Source organism: Mastomys coucha, unplaced genomic scaffold (assembly GCF_008632895.1).
Source record: "Mastomys coucha isolate ucsf_1 unplaced genomic scaffold, UCSF_Mcou_1 pScaffold21, whole genome shotgun sequence".
NCBI classification, from domain to species: domain Eukaryota; kingdom Metazoa; phylum Chordata; class Mammalia; order Rodentia; family Muridae; genus Mastomys; species Mastomys coucha.
The window spans coordinates 81,621,478-81,638,121 of NW_022196904.1; the positions used below are offsets into that span (position 1 = coordinate 81,621,478).

At 43.3% G+C, this 16,644-nt stretch overlaps 1 protein-coding gene across 2 annotated transcripts in view; it reads left to right on the forward strand.

The window, feature by feature from the left end:
* The window catches only part of Rab30 (RAB30, member RAS oncogene family), a 95,259-nt gene that overhangs the window by 12,795 nt on the left and 65,820 nt on the right, over positions 1-16,644 (forward strand). The window contains exon 1 of one of the 2 annotated variants that reach the window (XM_031387383.1): positions 2,976-2,994. The exons of the other annotated variant lie outside the window; for it this stretch is intronic. The gene's annotated coding sequence lies outside the window, so the exon portion shown is untranslated. Of the gene's footprint in view, positions 1-2,975; positions 2,995-16,644 lie in introns of those variants that run through there. 2 annotated transcript variants of the gene reach the window in all.

The window sequence follows — 16,644 nt, forward strand, 5'->3', positions numbered from 1 at the left end:
ACTCAGTAGACCAGGCTGGCCTTGAACTCAGAAATCCACCTGTCTCTGCCTCCCAAGTGCTGGGATTAGAGGCGTGTGCCATCGCTGCCCGGTGGTGATGCACGCCTTTAATTCTAACACTCTGGGGCAGAGGCAGCTTGGGCTTTGTGAATTTGAGGCCAGCATGTTCAACATTGCAAGGTTCAGGCTAGCTAGGACTGTAGAGCAAGACCCGGTGTCAAAATTCATTCACCAAAAATAAATAAATAGACAGCGGGATGGTGACACACACCTTTAATCCCAGCACTCTGGAGGCAGAGGAGATAGGCAGATCTCTCTTTGAGTTCAAGGCAAGCCTTGTCTATAGAGAGAGTTCCAGGACAACCAGGGCCATACAGAGAAACCCTGTATCAACAGACAAACAAACAAACAAATTGAGACTCATGGTCTGACAGAAATTTCTCCCGTATTTAGAAATCCATTGACTTGAAAAGCTTTAGAAAGTCCTAGCGCTAAGGCATTCAGCCGCCGTAGGAGGAAATCATCTTAATCCACCATTTGTTTTTCGTGGAACTGATTGTCTCAGAAAAATAGTGGAAATGGCCACCTTTGCCATTTGGGGAACTTTTGGGCCAGTACTAGCATTTGTGCATCTGTCTCTTCTTTTTCTCGTTCCCACCCCGACACAGGTTCCTGATTTTGTCTTAGAGAGCAGTTTTAATTAGCCATGCCAAATTTTAATTGCTTTTGGCAGACAAAAGAAAGCTGAATAAGCTTTTCTGGTCAAGATTCAATAATTTTGCTTTCTAAGAGTTAACTTTGGAGCTGAGCAGTGGTGATGCATGCTTTTAATTCCAGCACTGAGGAGGCAGAGGCAGGTGAATCTCTAAGAGTTGACTTTGGGAAGAATGCCACTGGTCTGGAAAATCCAGGTTACCCTCAGAAGAAATTTGTCTTCTGGTGGAACTGTGAGTGGGCTGGGGAACTAAGCTTTTGAGAAAAACTGAAATAATTGTTTCTTTTTTGTCTTTTCTTCTTCAAGCCTTTCTATGTGAATGGTTCTGTTTTGGTGAGATGGCTCAGAGGGCGAGGATACTTGCTGTCTACTGGTTATCGTAGAAGGAGAGAACCTATTCCTGCAGATTTCCTAATCGCTAAATGTGCACCATGGCATGTGTTTAAACCCTCTGCCCCCGTGCTCACATGCACATATACACACATGCTGCACAAACAAATAAGTATACTTAATAAATACATGTAATAACTTTAAAACAGATTTAGTTCATGCACCAAAAAGAAACAAAGACTCTCAAATAATACTGATTGGAAATGTTTATGAGGGGGTGGAGAGATGGCTCAGTGGTTAAGAGAACTAGCTACTCTTATAGAGGACCTAGTTTGATTCTCAGCACCCACATGGTAACTCAGCCATCCATCACTGTGGTTTCAGGAAATCTGGTGTCCATTGTCATCTCTGCAGGCACCAGCCATGCTCATGGTGTACAACTAAAGATGGAGGCAAAACACCCAGACACATGAAATAAAAGTTAAAATAATAAAATTAAAAAATATGAGGATTTTGGACAGGCTAGATGCTAAGATAATCTTTAGTGCAGTACGTAAGTGCTTCTCTTTGAGGTGAGGAAGTCTCCACCTCTTGGAGCTGTAGGTTTTGTTTTGTTTTGTTTTTGAGACAGGGTCTCATGATGTAGGTAGCCTTTCTTGCCTTGCCTGGAACTTCTTATGTAGACTTTGAACTCATAGAGATCCACCTGCCTCTGCCTCCACCATGCCTGGATGGACTATTTCTGCAGGACTTAACTCTGTTTTGAATGTTACGTATAAAACGTTTGTCTACTTTTTGCTTTTATAGTTATGGTTAAGACATGATTGAATGTGCAATAAACTGTATTTATTATAACTTTATAATGTTGAACACATTTAACATTTTTCTGGTATTTCAACCACTGCACTGACTAGATAAATAAATTATGCCATTTAATGATGACAAAAATCTAAAGAGGATGCTTTATGTTTGAGAACTCCAGTGGAATGCTTAAAATCATTTGACAGTCTTGATTTCTGCTACTAGATATGTTTTGTACTAGTCAAGTGGTTGATTATACAAATTGTTAAGATGATACATTTTAGATTAGCCATACCTTCCTATGATTAAAACCAACCAACCAACCAACTAACCAACCAACCAACATATAACATACCTTGTTTTAGTACATTTGACCTGATATAACAAACTGACTGAAGCTGGGGAAATTATAAACAATAAAAGTAAATTTCTTTAATATATTCCTTTAAAATATTATTTTTTAAAAGATTTATTTATTTATGTATGTATGTGAGTATACTGTAGCTGTACAGATGGTTGTGAGCCTTCATGTGGTTGTTGGGAATTGAATTTTAGGACCTCTGCTCTCTTTAGTTGACCCCCCTTGCTCAGTCTCTGCTTGCTCCAGCCCAAACATTTATTTATTATTATATACAAGGGCACTGTAGCTGACTTCAGATTCACCAGAAGAGGGTGTCAGATCTTATTACGGATGGTTGTGAGCCACCATGTGGTTGCTGAGATTTGAACTCAGGACCTTCGGAAGAGCAGTCAGTGCTCTTACCTGCTGAGCCATCTCGCCAGCCCTAAAAAATATTGTTGTTGTGCAGTGGTGGTACATGTCTTTAATCCCAGTCCTTGGGAGGCACAGGCAGGCACATCTGTGAGTTTGAATCTAGCCTGGTTCACAGATGAAGTTCCAAGATTGCTAGGGCTACACAGAGAAAAACCTGTCTTAAAAATATTGTTTTTATTATTTTTGTTATTTGCTTTTTAAGACAGGGTCTTGCTATATAGCTCAGGCTGGCTCAGAAGTCACTATGGAGTCCAGGTTGCTCATGATCTTGTGGCATTCCTTCTGTCTCGGCCATCAAGTGTTGGGATTGCATATGTGTGTCAGCACATCTGGCAATACAAGTTTATCTCTAAGGCACTGCAGGCTGGGAAAGGTAAGGCACTGGCAGGCATCTGCTGGTAGCTGCTTTCTGCCCCCCAGGATGATGTGTATTTCCGTTCTTCATATTCCAGGGGATGAAGTTGCCCTTTTGGTATTTTTGAAAAGATTTATTTGTTCTTATTTTTTAAAATTATGTATGTGTGTGCATGCCTGTCGGGTATGTCTGTGTAAGTCCCGTTGGCCCAAGGACCTTGTTAGATCTCCTGGAACTGGAGTTACATGTGATTGTGAGCTGTGTAGCATAGGTGTTAGAGCCTGAACTCAGGTCCTCTTGCAAGAGCAATTAAGTGCTCTTAATTACTGAGCCATCTCTCCATCCCCTTTATGTACATTTCTAGATCACTAATGCATTTATGAGAGCATTAGGCTTCATGGCTGAATCAGTCATTAATACTCTCAAGACTGTCTGAACTTAAACTGCAGTTTCAATGTAAATTTTGGAGGGGGCATGGCCATTCAGACTATAGGAGGCTTCACTGTGTAGTGGAAAGTGACCATTGAGATGAGGAAGGACTGGTGAGGTCACATGGATTAGAGGTGCTTTCCTCATTCTATGTATTAGTCACTTTCTGTTACTGTGCTAGAACACTGTAACCAAGGCAACTATAGAAGAAAGAGTTCACTTTGGCTTAGGGCACCAGAGGGCTAGAGTCCCAGTGGCAGGGACAGCATATCAGAGGCAGGGATAGCAGACGTAGCAGCTGGGAGAAAAAGCTGAGGGCACATACCGTTTACTGCAAGCATGTGGCAGAGAGTGAACTAGGAGAGTGAACTAGAAGTGGTGTGGGGCTTTAACCTCTCATAGCCCAGTCACAGTGATGTACTCCTTTCTTTTCTTTTTTTTTTAATTAGATATTTTCTTTATTTACATGTCATATGATTTCTCCTTTCCAGTTTCCCCTCCAGAAAACAAACAAACAAACAAACAAAAACAACAAAAACAAACCCCTGTTGCTTCTCCCTGCCGCCCATGCTTGCCACCCCACCCTCTCCCACTTATTGGCCCTGGCATTCCCCTACCCTGGGGCATAGAACCTTCACAGGGCCAAGGATCTCTCCTCCCATTGATGCTCGACTTTGCAATCCTCTACTATACACATGCTGCCAGAACAATCAGACCCACCACGTGTACTCTTTGGTTGGTGGTTGAGACCCTGGGAGCTTTGAGGGTACTAGTTAGTTCATATTGTTATTTGTCCTAAGGGGCTGCAAACCCCTCAGCTCCATAGGTCCTTTCTCTAACTCCTTCATTGGGGACCCTGTGCTCAGTCCAATGGATGGCTGTGAGCCTCTACATCTGTATTAGTCAGGTACTGTCAGAGCCTCTCAGGAGATAGCTATATCAGGCTGGATTGTCCTTCCTTCAGTCTCCACAGAAGGAGTTGCAGTGATGTACTCCTTTCCAGCAAGACCACTCACCCTCTGGCCTCCCCCAGTAGTACCTCTAACTGGGGACCAAGTGTTCAGAATCTGAGCCAGCAGGAGGCATTTCTCATTCAAATCATTATGTCACATGACAGGGTAAGTCTGGCTAGGCAATAGAGGCTTGGGTAGTTTTTGTGTGACATGAGGACAGTTGGGAGGGCAACTCAGAGGAAGGGAACAGTGAGTAGTGTTGTCAGAGGTGACGTTGAAGAGCACCTTTAATTAAGATCTAACTCTACCAAGGAAGCAGTCTCCAATTATATGACTCTAAAATCATAGGCAACCTTGCCACCTTCCTTCCAGGTTGGCAGAGAGTTAAAAGCAAAGTCTAAACCAGGTTTGTGGTGTTGTGCTGTGCTGGACAGGGACTCAGTCATGATTCACCCAGGAAACGTTTGTTTAGCACATAGTCCTGATCCTTTGCTAGGCACTTTACGTATGTTGGCAGATTTAATTGCCCCAACAACTTGGGAGCTATTAATAGCCCAGTTAACAGATGCAGAAATTATGACTCAGATGAAGTAACTTTGCTAGAGGTCACATGACTGGCAGGTGGCAGGAACACGATGATACCTGGTGCCCATGTCTCCAGTAAACCACATGGCCTCTCTCTGTGCTAAGTGTGAGTTGGTGGGCTACCTTTGAGCTCAGCCACAATGGCAGGTGACTGCCACCACTTGTCATCTTCTTGCTACTGTTGAGGGTACCTTGGTTGAGTTATCTGACATCTTTGAGACTCAGTTTCCACATCAATGAACAGATGATCTGTATTAGATCAGAGAGTTTCTAGTTTCTCTTGGTTTCACTGACAGCTTTCTGCCATATGGTAAAGGGTACCATGGTTTGAATGTTGGTGTCCCATCATCTCTAATTCACTAATCAAATATTAACATCTGCTGTACTACCAGCTACTATAGATACTAGCAATTTGAGATTTGGGAGGTCCTTGCCCATAAGGCAGTTGGAGTTTAGCAAAAGAGATGCAGCATCCCCTTTGGTCATAGGGCCAATACTGGTGTGCATGAAGGGCCTGGGAACACAGAGATGGATAGGAGGATGTTTGGAAGAAATGACCCCACAGACCAGGAGGATGATGTGGGAGACCAGAGAATCTCACCTTTCTTGTCGTTCTCATAGTACATATTTATAAGCTTTGGTAAATCCTGAGCTACCTTTTGTCTTTTGTCCAGTCTAGCTGAATTTGGCAGTTAAGTGTAAGAACTGGGGGTGCAGAGATGGCTGGGTGGGTAAGAGAACTCAGAGTGGAGACAGGAAGAGCCCAGCAGCTTCAGGTTCATTGAGAGATTCTGTCTCAGAATGGTAAGGTGGCAGGTGAGAGAGGACAGCTGTCATTTTCCCTTGGGAAGGCACGTGTACTGGTAGACCTGAAGACACAAGAGCACACTTACCACACAGACACACACACAAAGGGTAGGTGTCTACAAAGTTTTTCTCTTGTATTAGAGAAGGCTTATAAAATTGGAGAGAGATACAGTGCTTAAATTATTCTAAAAGGAATTAGGAAGCATGGAACAGATTGGTAAGAGGCCCAAAGGGCTCAGAGTTATTTGAGATGTTCACAACTAAAGTTAATAGAAGTTAATGAGATGGCCAAGATCCTGGGTACATTGCATGATCCTCTTATACAGAGGACTGGTGAAGTACTAAGAAGTACTGAATATTGGAATTCTGATACTGAAGGAGTAAGGTAGAAGCCCATGGTGGGGCTTGGGGGTGGATAGTCAGTTTCTAAGTATCTACTTACTTAAGTTTCTGTTAAGTAGCTACTAAGTCAGACACTATGTTACAGTATCTTTTTTTTAATTTACTTACTTAAATTTCAAAGAGAATTATTTTATTTTTATTTTGTATATGAATGCTTTGTTTAAATCTATGCACGTATATATACCACATGTGTGTCTGGTGTCCATAGAGGCCAGAAAAAGGCGCTAGATCGTATGGGACTGGTGTTCTAGACAGTTGTACTTTCCTGTGTGGATGCTGACAAGGGAACCTCAGGTCCTCTGAAAGATCAGCATGTGCCTTTAATCACTGAGCCATCTCTCCAGCCCCTACATATGTGCCTTTGTGTGTGTCTAAGGAAGTTCATACGGACCCAAACTTGGGGCTGGAGTTTCAAGAAGTTGTGAGCTACCAGACCTGGGTGCTGGGAACTGAACCTGGGTCAAGAGCAGCAAGTCCTCTTAGCCACTGGCCCATCTCTCAGCCCCTGTGCTAGACTTTCTTTTTTTTTTTTTTTTTTCCTTTTTGTTTTTTTGTTTTTTCGAGACAGGGTTTCTCTGTGTAGCCCTGGCTGTCCTGGAACTCACTCTGTAGGCCAGGCTGGCTTGGAACTCAGAAATCCGCCTGCCTCTGCCTCCCAAGTGCTGGGATTATAGGCGTGCGCCCCCCCTCCCCCCGCTTATACTCTTTCTTTACATTTTATTTTCCCCACAGTCCTGTAAGCACACTCCTTTTCCTCTCCCTTTCCAGGTACAGAACCTGAGGCTTACAGAGATCCTGGCCTGATGAAGGTCACAGCTAACAGGAAGACTGAGAGGTAGTTCAAGGCCAAGTTTCTCCAAGTACTCTGTACTTCTTCAGGGAACCTAAACTTTGTGTTTCTCAAGGAATGGAGCCAAAACATGACACCCCCCCTCCCCCGCTTCACCCATGGGGTCTAACAGAGCAGTGATTGTTATGTGATATTAGTTCTTGAAGTTGGTACTTGCTGAAGCCAAGGGATTGTTCCTCCTGTTTTCTGTGTTATCTTCAGAGGTAGCAGGTCATTAGCTCCCCTGGGTCAAGTGCTCTCACTAACTCACTCATTAATAGCTTTTTTTTTTTTTTTGCCTCTCCCAGTTAGTATTTGCCAGTTAGTGTCTTAGAATTGACTCATTAAAATCATCTGAGAGAATGCTCACTGAGGCCAGGTAGGTGCAATGATTTAATCCTGACTCTTACTCTAAAGGCAATTTCAACATATTCTCTGGATTTTATCTTCTAGTCCCTAAGAGATTTTGTTTCCTTGTCCTCAGAGGCCTTGAACAAGATTCTGGCTGGACCACATGGAAGTGTCAGGACTTCCAACCCTTGGATCCTTCTTTCCTCTCAGGATCCTTGGTGGGCCTACTATCTAGTCAGGGAACATTTTCCCAGCAGGCTTTGGAGGCAAGCCGCACATCTATCATAGGTCTTTTAAACCCTCATTAAATCTAGGGCTGTGGCATCAACTTGTCTGCGTCTGTTTTCCTAGCTGTAAGTGAGGGCTGATGACAACCCCAGCTTCATTCGGTTGTTCTGGAAGTCAGAAAAGTCACCATGTAGTGTCAAGGGGCTCAATAACAAGCCCACGGGATGTATTATACTGTGTTACCGTGCTTTTTGTTGCAGACCAAGTTTGGCTCCTTGAGAGACCATTCTGGAGCCTGCCTAGCATGCTTCCTTTACCACCACTGGCCCCAGTGCTATCATTGGCCAGGATGGCTTTTCTGGCATCACTCTCCTGTATATTTGTAACCTTCTCATTAATTGGCCTATAAACGCTGCCAAGCTCTGGTGACTCTTTGCAAACAATTGCTTGGGTTCCTACACTCACACCCAGGACTGTTTCCCTCAGCCTCGTGGCTCAAATTCTTGGAGTTGCCTCTGGACGCCTTTCCTGGTGAGGTCTGGGACAACAGCTGAGGCTACTTATGATTAGTGAGCTTTACCACGCTGGCCAGAATTCTGGATGACAGCTCCTGAGGGCATCGAGAGAAGGAAATGCCAAGGCAGGGCTGTTACAACTTCATACACCTTCCTAAGACTGAAGAGGGTGCAGGAAAAGGCAGCTTGCAAATGGTGAGCTTAAAGCTAGGAGGCCCTGGAAACAGGAAAGGGCCTTTGTGTGTCAGTGTCATCTTGCACTTGTTGGAATTGTCACCTTGTTCTGAGGAAATGTCTAGGTATCCCAAGACATTTGAGGATTGTCGTATATTTCCATTTCCTTGGCATTTCAGATGCCTGCTATTTATCTTGCCTGGCTGTTAGAATGCTCAAAGCTGTAAGTGAAAGAAACCTAACTCTTACTTGAGCAGAGAGGGAAACGTTTTCTCCCCCAAGAAAGGACACTGAGGTATTATAGATCTGTCAGAAGAATCGGTTGAAACTAGGATGTATTCGAGAAGTTATTGTGGGAAGTTGACAGCCCCATGTTAACCAGGTAAACCTAGTTGTTCTGCCTTCAAAGTTTCAGGAGGACAGGCTCCTTCTTTCTAGTGTTCTCTCCAAATTCTGAGTTTTCCCTTCTGAATGTGAAAGTTGGAGAAGATCACCCATAGAAAGTTTTGATGAGCAAGGGGTAGGAATGCTATCTTGCTTGTGTTCTCATTCCACTAACTACAGTCAGTGTGTGGTCTCTGACTAAAGAGTGCTAAAAATATGTCTTGTATGCCTAAGAAGGGGGAAAATGGGTTGGTTGGGCACCTAAACTACACTGGGCTCTCCCAACTGTCAAGAAGATTCTGTTCCTTGTCTTTGTTTCTTGTGTGGCGAGAATCACAGCCACTGAGTTCCCCTCTTTATTTCTGGGCTTGCAGAAAATTGAGTGCAATATAAGTAATCGTCCCACTATTGTTATGAGCAAAGGACTGACCTATACTCTGATTGGGTCTTGGTAGAAAACCTCAAAGAGTAATGATTGGTCTAGTTTGGATCATGCGACCATCACTTGGCCAATCATTGGCTACTAGAAAGTTAAAGTGATTTAGAAGTGTACCCAGTGGAAGCCCTATTTTGCTCTTAGAGAAGAGAGAATCATTATAACAGAAAGTCAAATAAGACAACAGCCAACCAGGAATGAGATCCAGCTTTTTCCTTTATTTCGATTCTTGTAGAAAAGTTGGCGCAGTGTTACAGTTGCCTTTTCAACCTCCCTCACCAAAGCACACCAAATCATTTTATTTCATTGAAAATATGGATACCATGATTTCCAACATGCATTCTTATTTTATATATACCTGAGAAAGAAAGACAAAATCAGGTAGGGTGGCATACAAACATATGACGTCATCATCTGTTGTGGAATGTATCCTAATTTCCAAGCAGATGGTATTTATCCTACGACAAAGCTCTATACTTCCATCCCCTGGACCATTGCTCATTCATTTTTTTTTTCCAATTCATCTACCTATTTACAAAACATTTGTGCATCAGAAAACAGTATGTTAATGCTCAGCTGCCTCCCCTCCCTCCCCTCCCTCTCCTCCCTCCCCTCCCTTCCCTTACCATTTCCTCTTTTAAAATGTTTTCTTTAAGTTTTATGTGTCTGGGTGTTTTTCTTGCATATTTGTGTGTACATCACACATGTGCCTGTGGAGGCCAGGAGATGGTGTCAGATGCCCAGGAACTGGATTTAGATGGTTATGGCCACCATGTGAGTGTTGGGAATGGTATCTGGGAGAGCAGCTAGTGCTTTTACCCATTGAGCACGTCTCCAGCCCCCATGCTTCTCCTCTGGTTAGTCTTATAGTGTTTTCTTTTTCTTTTTCTCCCCCCTACCCCCTTTAAATTTTACTTACTCTAACCAAAGCTTGGTGAGCCAGGTCAGTTATGAAGACAAAGCTTCATATAGCTTGCGGTTTTGGAGTGTGAAAGTCAGCATTGAGCCACAGGCTCTCCCCAGGGTCCCGAGGTTGCTGACTGTAGTGAATGCTGGCAGAGAGAGAGCACATGGTGAGCAGAAGTCAGAGAGAGACTTTGTTCTCATGGGAATCACTCCAGGAGGCCAACATTCTCTTCTGAGGATGGCAGCTTTGGTCACCTAAAGCCCTTCCATATGCTCCCACCTCTGTCTTTTTTGTGGCTTTGTTGTTTTGTTTGGTTGGTTTTGGTTTTGTGAGATGTCTCACTGTGTAGCTTGGCTGCCCTGGGACTCACTATGCAGACCAGACTGGCCTGGAACTCACAGAGATCTGCCTGCTTCTACATCCTAGTTTAAAGTCTTACATCACCAACCTGTCTGTGTCTGCACCTTAGCTTGGGACTAAGCATCTAACATGGATCTTTAGGATGTGACCATCTGAAGCCCAGCTTTCACTTATCTCCTCTCCCAGTTTTACCTTACTATTGTGAAGCACCTGCTATGTGTCAGGCATTCTGTTGGACACTAAGGACTCAAGAAGGAACAGAATGGGGTTCTCATCCTCCAGAGACAGTCATGGGGTAGTAAGGTTGCACGTGTGGGGAGAGCATTCTGTAAGCAAATGAGCTGACGAAAGTTACAGTTCCTACTCTTTGTCTGCAGAGTGCTTGGCTGGGGGAAGGACCAGTTTTGAGTGAGAATGGCTGGGCTATGCTTATTGTTGTAATGATTGTGCTTTATAAAGACAAGATTCAGTAGTCTCCTTTGAGTGTCAGTATGGAATTATTTTCATAGATGCCCGATAATAATCATTAAGTAGGTTGTAGCGTTCTCCAAAGCCTTTGTGACTCCCCTCACACTTCCTACTGAACTCCATGTTCAGGAGACATATGTGCCTTTCTTTGTCCAAACATTAATGAATCTTTTATAGAGACAAAGTGAGGGAATAATCAGATTTATCTTATAATGGAAGTGGTCTCTATTTGAAGAAAAAACATTAATTAATCCTTTTAAAAGAATTCCTTCTGCGGGTTGGTTAAAGTATTTTGCCAAACAGGCCTGAGGTCCCAAGTTTGTATACCCAGTTCCCATATCAACGACCATGCTTGGCTGGGTGCAGATGGTATGAGCACTGGGGAGGCAGAGGCAAGAGGATCCACGGGCGAGAGGATCCATGCCTGCCCCTCTAGCTTAATTGATGTGGTCCAGATTCAGTGAGTGACCATTTCCTAGTTAGGGTTTCTATTGCTGCGATAAAACACCTTGACCAAAGGCAAGTTGGGGAGGAAAGGGTTTACTTGGTTTATGTGTCCACATTATAGCCAATCATTGAAGGAAGTCAAACAGGGCAGGAATCTGAAGGCAGGACTGATGCAGGGGCCATGGAAGAGTTCATTTTACTCGTTTGCTCCCTCTGCATTTCTTAATCTGTTTTCTTATAGAATCCAAGACTTCCAGTTTAGGGATAGCATCTCACCACAATGGACTGGGCCCTCCCATACCAGCCATGAAGAAAATACTGTGGAGGAGGTGCTGGGGGTGAAGGGAAGGGGAATGAGAGGAGGATCTGCATGAGGGGTACTGAGAGGAGAGCCGGCTGATACTGGGATATAAAGTGAATAAACAAACAAGTAAAATACTATACAGGCTTGTCTTATGGTTGTTATGGAGGTGTTTTCATAATTGAGACTCCATCCTCTTAGATGACTTTAGGTTATGTCAAGTTGATACAAAACTATCCAGCACAGAGTCTGTCTTAAAAATAAGATGGAAATGCTGGCAGTGGTGGCGTATGCCTTTAATCCCAGCACTTGGGGGCAGAGTCCGGCGGATTTCTGAGTTTGAGGCCAGCCTGTGATCTACAGAGTAAATTCCAGGACAGCCAGGGCTATCCAGAGAAACCCTGTCTCCAAAAACCAGAAACCAAAAAAAAAAAAAAAAGGAAAAACAATTGAGGAAGACACCCAGTATCAACATCTGGTATATACAAATACATACGTAAACTCACACGTACGCAAGCATGAACATAAACTCACACGTGCAAGATTTTTTTTAAATGAATGACTTTTTTTTTTCTGGCCCCAATAAATTCTGTAGATCACATGCTCCAGCAGGCAGAAAGGAGAAGCAGCCAAGAAGGGCCATGTGCAGAACTCGTGCGTGCTGTGTCCCAGCCGTGGGGAATGCACTTTGGAGAAGTGTGGGTGAGGCTATTTGGGATGAGATCAGGGATCACTGATAATGCCTCACAAAGCCAGAGCTCCAGGGCTCAAACAGTTGAGGGATCCTTATCCTCAAGCAAGGATGTTGATGAAGTTGGACCCATTTTTAAAAAAACCACAAAGAAAACAGAAGGACTCTGGTGATAAATATGTTTGGTGGAGGGTCAGAGAGAGGCCCACAGGGAGGGCCAGTGTCTGGTCTTTTTTTTTTTTTCTTTTCTTTTCTATTTCTTTTTTTTAAGATTTATTTATTTTATGAGTACACTTGCTCTCTTCAGACACACCAGAAGAGGGTATCAGACTCCATTACAGATGGTTGTAAGCCACCATGTGGTTGCTGGGAATTGAACTCAGGACCTCTGGAAAGCAGCAGTGTTCTTAACCACTGAGCCATCTCACCAGTCCAGTGTCTGATTGTTCTGGCTATTAGAATATGCTTACCTAATGAATCAGAAACAAAAACTAAGTTTCTATTATTCTCTCTTTAGGCTTCTGAAGAGACTAGACTAGAACACTGAGAAAGGCAGGATTTTGTCAATTTCTTCAGGTCAGCTTGTCAAGAGCGGGGTACTTAGCAGTGGTAGTGATTAGGGGAGAGATGACAGGGTTAAGGCATGTGAATCTACCTTGCCCTTGGGCACAGGGGCACTTGAGGGAGAAGAGACATCTCTGATCTTCTAGGAGAGGAATTCCTTATTCTTAAAACATTTTTAATTTATGGGTGTATGCACTACACACATGCCTGGTGCTTGCAGAAGCCAGAACACCTTGGATCTCCTGAAACTGGAGTTACAGATGGTTGTGAGCCACCATGTGGGTGTTGAAAATTGAACCCCCGAGTCCTCTGAAGGAGCAGCCAAAAAGGGACTTCTTTAGAAAAGAGCAGAAGTGTGTGTGTGTGTGTGTGTGTGTGCGCGCGCGCGTGTGTTTCTGGAACAACTTTGTGATTACTTCATAGCAATTTGACAGTGAAAGAGAAGCTTGATTGGTAGTGGGGGCGGCCGCCCCTATCCTTTTCAGAACTTGTAAGTTTACAAGTGGAAGGGGAGCAAGAGAAAGAGAGTAGGCTATTTTTTGAACTCAGCAAAAATTTTATGCTGTGTGGTGATTTATCAGTGTGCAGAGGAGGCACATTAAAAGAATAATTGCTGGCTGTTTATTCTGGAAAACTGTGTGTAGTTTGAGTCGGGGCAGGAAGCTTTATTTCCTCTTTTACCTTGTTCACACTTCCATTAGTGTTAATAGGATCATATATCCTAAGCTTTCCTTGGCTCGCTGCCCTGACATAAATGGTTGAATTCCTTGTTTTGGTATTATATATTCTTAACATCAACAGGGGGAAATAGAAGCAGAATGTTGTGAGCTGAGTCATTTTATGTGCTTTGTGGTAGATAGGGTTTATTCACTGTGGTCCATGACTGTTAGGATGATCTGGTCAGATGATCTGTGTCCTTGGGAGCTTTATAATTTGCCTGAAGTGGGTCATTCCTTGGGATGCTTTTGTACATTTTTTTTATCTAATGGAACAACATGATTCTTGATCCTGGTTGTCTGGGTCCTTACTGTTGTCTGTGTTATCGATAGCTCTATCGGTTTGTTCTTCTCATTGTGGACTCCCTGAAGGCACTTATCAGGAAATCTTTTGGTACATATAGAACCAAATTACTGAGAGGGGGATTTAATTCTTGAGGTTCTTGCCTCAGAGATCATTTAGCTAATTGAACAAAACGTAGCTGAACATCTGTTGTGTCTTCGGTTGAGTCCTGACTCCTTGTAGAAGGTCTGAATCAGATTGGGATGTAAGGAAACCTGGTAGAATTAGAATGCTAGGTATTAAGGAAACAGGTGATTGAATCCAGGGCTTATCTGGCATTTTCTGCAAAAAGCCAGAAATTAAATATAATGGTCTTTGGGGACCACATATGGTGTCCAATGTGTATGGTATCTTTAGAATTTCTAGCAGCTGTGAGCTGTCATTCCAAGCTAGGTGTGCAGGCTTAGGCGCGTGGCTCACAAGCTACAGTCTGAGCCCTGATCTAATAGATTTCTCTCATCTTACCATGAGTGAGAAGAACATCTTTGCCTCCTCATTACCCAGTGTCACAGAGTTAGTGACTAACAGAGTGGGGTTGGTGACATATCATAAAGCCACCTGTGCTGATGTACTTTGCAGATCTCTCCAGCGAGAATGTTACTCCTCGTTGGTACAGCAGTTTGTGTCTAGCCCATATCCAGGTACTCTATTTAGGGTTGAGGATGCAAATCAAGAATAACAAAATCTCAGCTGTGGCTCAATATGGTTGGTATCGCATGTGGCTAAGACGACAAAGTGGGAACGGGCCTGCACAGATGAGTAATGAGTGTTGATGTGCCCGACGGCACTCCTGCCTGCGGCCACTCCTTTACCTTCCTCCCACACTTAGGTTTGAGAAGCCACTTGGACTGTTCCCTGTCCAAGGAAGGGGACCGATGCTTAGCTTCCCTGCAGCTGCTGCTTGCTTTCTTTGGGAGCACATCTCATCTATGCAGGTGTAGATAACAAGGCTAAAGGAACTAAAGATGTAAAAATGGTTCAGTCAGCCATCCTCCCCCAGAACTGTTCTTTTGACAGTTGCTTCTTAGCACTAGTTTATTTGAGCAGTGACATTGAGACATATGAAACCATGCAAGTGGGATTATGAAGTCTAATATTATAAACATTGATGGAATTTGGGGATCATTAAACTGTCTCCTCTCATGGAACAGATCAAAAGAGCACGGGGCTGGGATGCTCTGTATATCATTTTGTAGAGTTCAGGGTGAGAATCGTATATAATTAATAACTGTAGATGTATCTAAAGTTCACTGTGTCTTGCAGTGAACTTTATTTATTTAATCTATTATCTTAATTTATTTATTTAATCTATTATCTTATCTATTTAAATTCTAACAGTAACTCAATGTGATTGGTGTGATTTCCATTCCTGTATTGGAGCTGAGGAAGTTAAATCTAGAGAGATTAAGAAAAATTGCCAAAGATAATTCTACTTGGTTAGTGGTAGAGTCGGGATTCAGGCTCAGCCCAAGGGCAGTCTGTCTTTAGAACCACTTACTCCAGCTTGGCTAAGTGCTTGTGTAGACTCTGCTTCACCTTCTCTGTTAGTCTGTGGGACCTTGTGGGCAGGGACCATGGCCCCTTCATCAGTAGTTTCTCTTTCTGGACATCAGGGTACAGTTTACCTAGCCATGTGTAGATAAGTGGACCAGCAAGTCTGTATTTCTTTCAATGATTGATACTCCTCGTGATAAGGAAATAAGAACCCAGTGGCTGAGCCAGACCCATGTTCAAATCCTCTGGTGTCTGGTCTTTTCATGAGGCAGAAACGTGAGCATGTAGACATGGGCCAGAGAAGCTGACCACTCTGCTGTTGTCTTTACCATGTTCCTGAAACTTATGTGTGTATTTATTTTGATAAGATCTCACTCGGTGAACTAGGCTGGTTTCAAACTTGCTGGCTTCCTGCCTGAGCGTCTGGAGTGTTAGGATGACAAGCCTGCACTGCTCTGCCCCATGCTTTTCTGAACATTTACAAGAGAGAGTGTGCACAGTGAGCTCTACTGAGCATCAAAGTTTCCTTGAAGGCGTGACAGCCTGGCTGGTGCCTCTGAACCTGATGAAGTTTGTGTGGGCAGCTGGGAGGTTCTCTGTGTGTGTGTGTGGGAGGTTTACCTTTTGCATAGCCATTTAAAAGATGTGATTTCAAACTATATTCTGAGGCATCCTGGGGTTTGTGGGCCAGAGAACTAAGGAATTCTGCAAGAAAAATCAGACATGGTTTTTTACTCCATGACAAATAAGGCCTAAGACAAATACCCTTGCAACATAATTGATTTAGTTTTGACAGATAGGTGCAACCAGCTCATTAAATGACAGGATCTTGCAATGCCTTCCTTTCTCCTACTTATATAATTTGATTGCTTTATGTGATGGGTTGAATATGGCCTGTATGACCGTGGTGACATGGTTCCTGCCTCTGGTACAGGGCCAGCAGGCATGGGCCTCCATGAGTGTCCATGGCTGCCATGGACATAAGGCTTGTTGTATAATAATGTACATATTTTCTTATTCCTCTGAGGAATGTCCTCCTTGTTAACATTAATGACTCCATGATAATCAGACACAGCATGAGTCTAGGAGGCAAAGGTGCGGCTAATGTCTCAGCAAAACAAACAACAAAACAAAAACAAACAACAAAAATAGTAAATGCTGGGACCTTCAGGACAGCCCTTAAGGATGTGGAAGAAGAACTCTAAGAATACGAGTTCAATCAAGAAGTTAGACACCAGAGAACCAAATAACCCTATTAAAAAATGGGGTACAGAGCTAAACAAA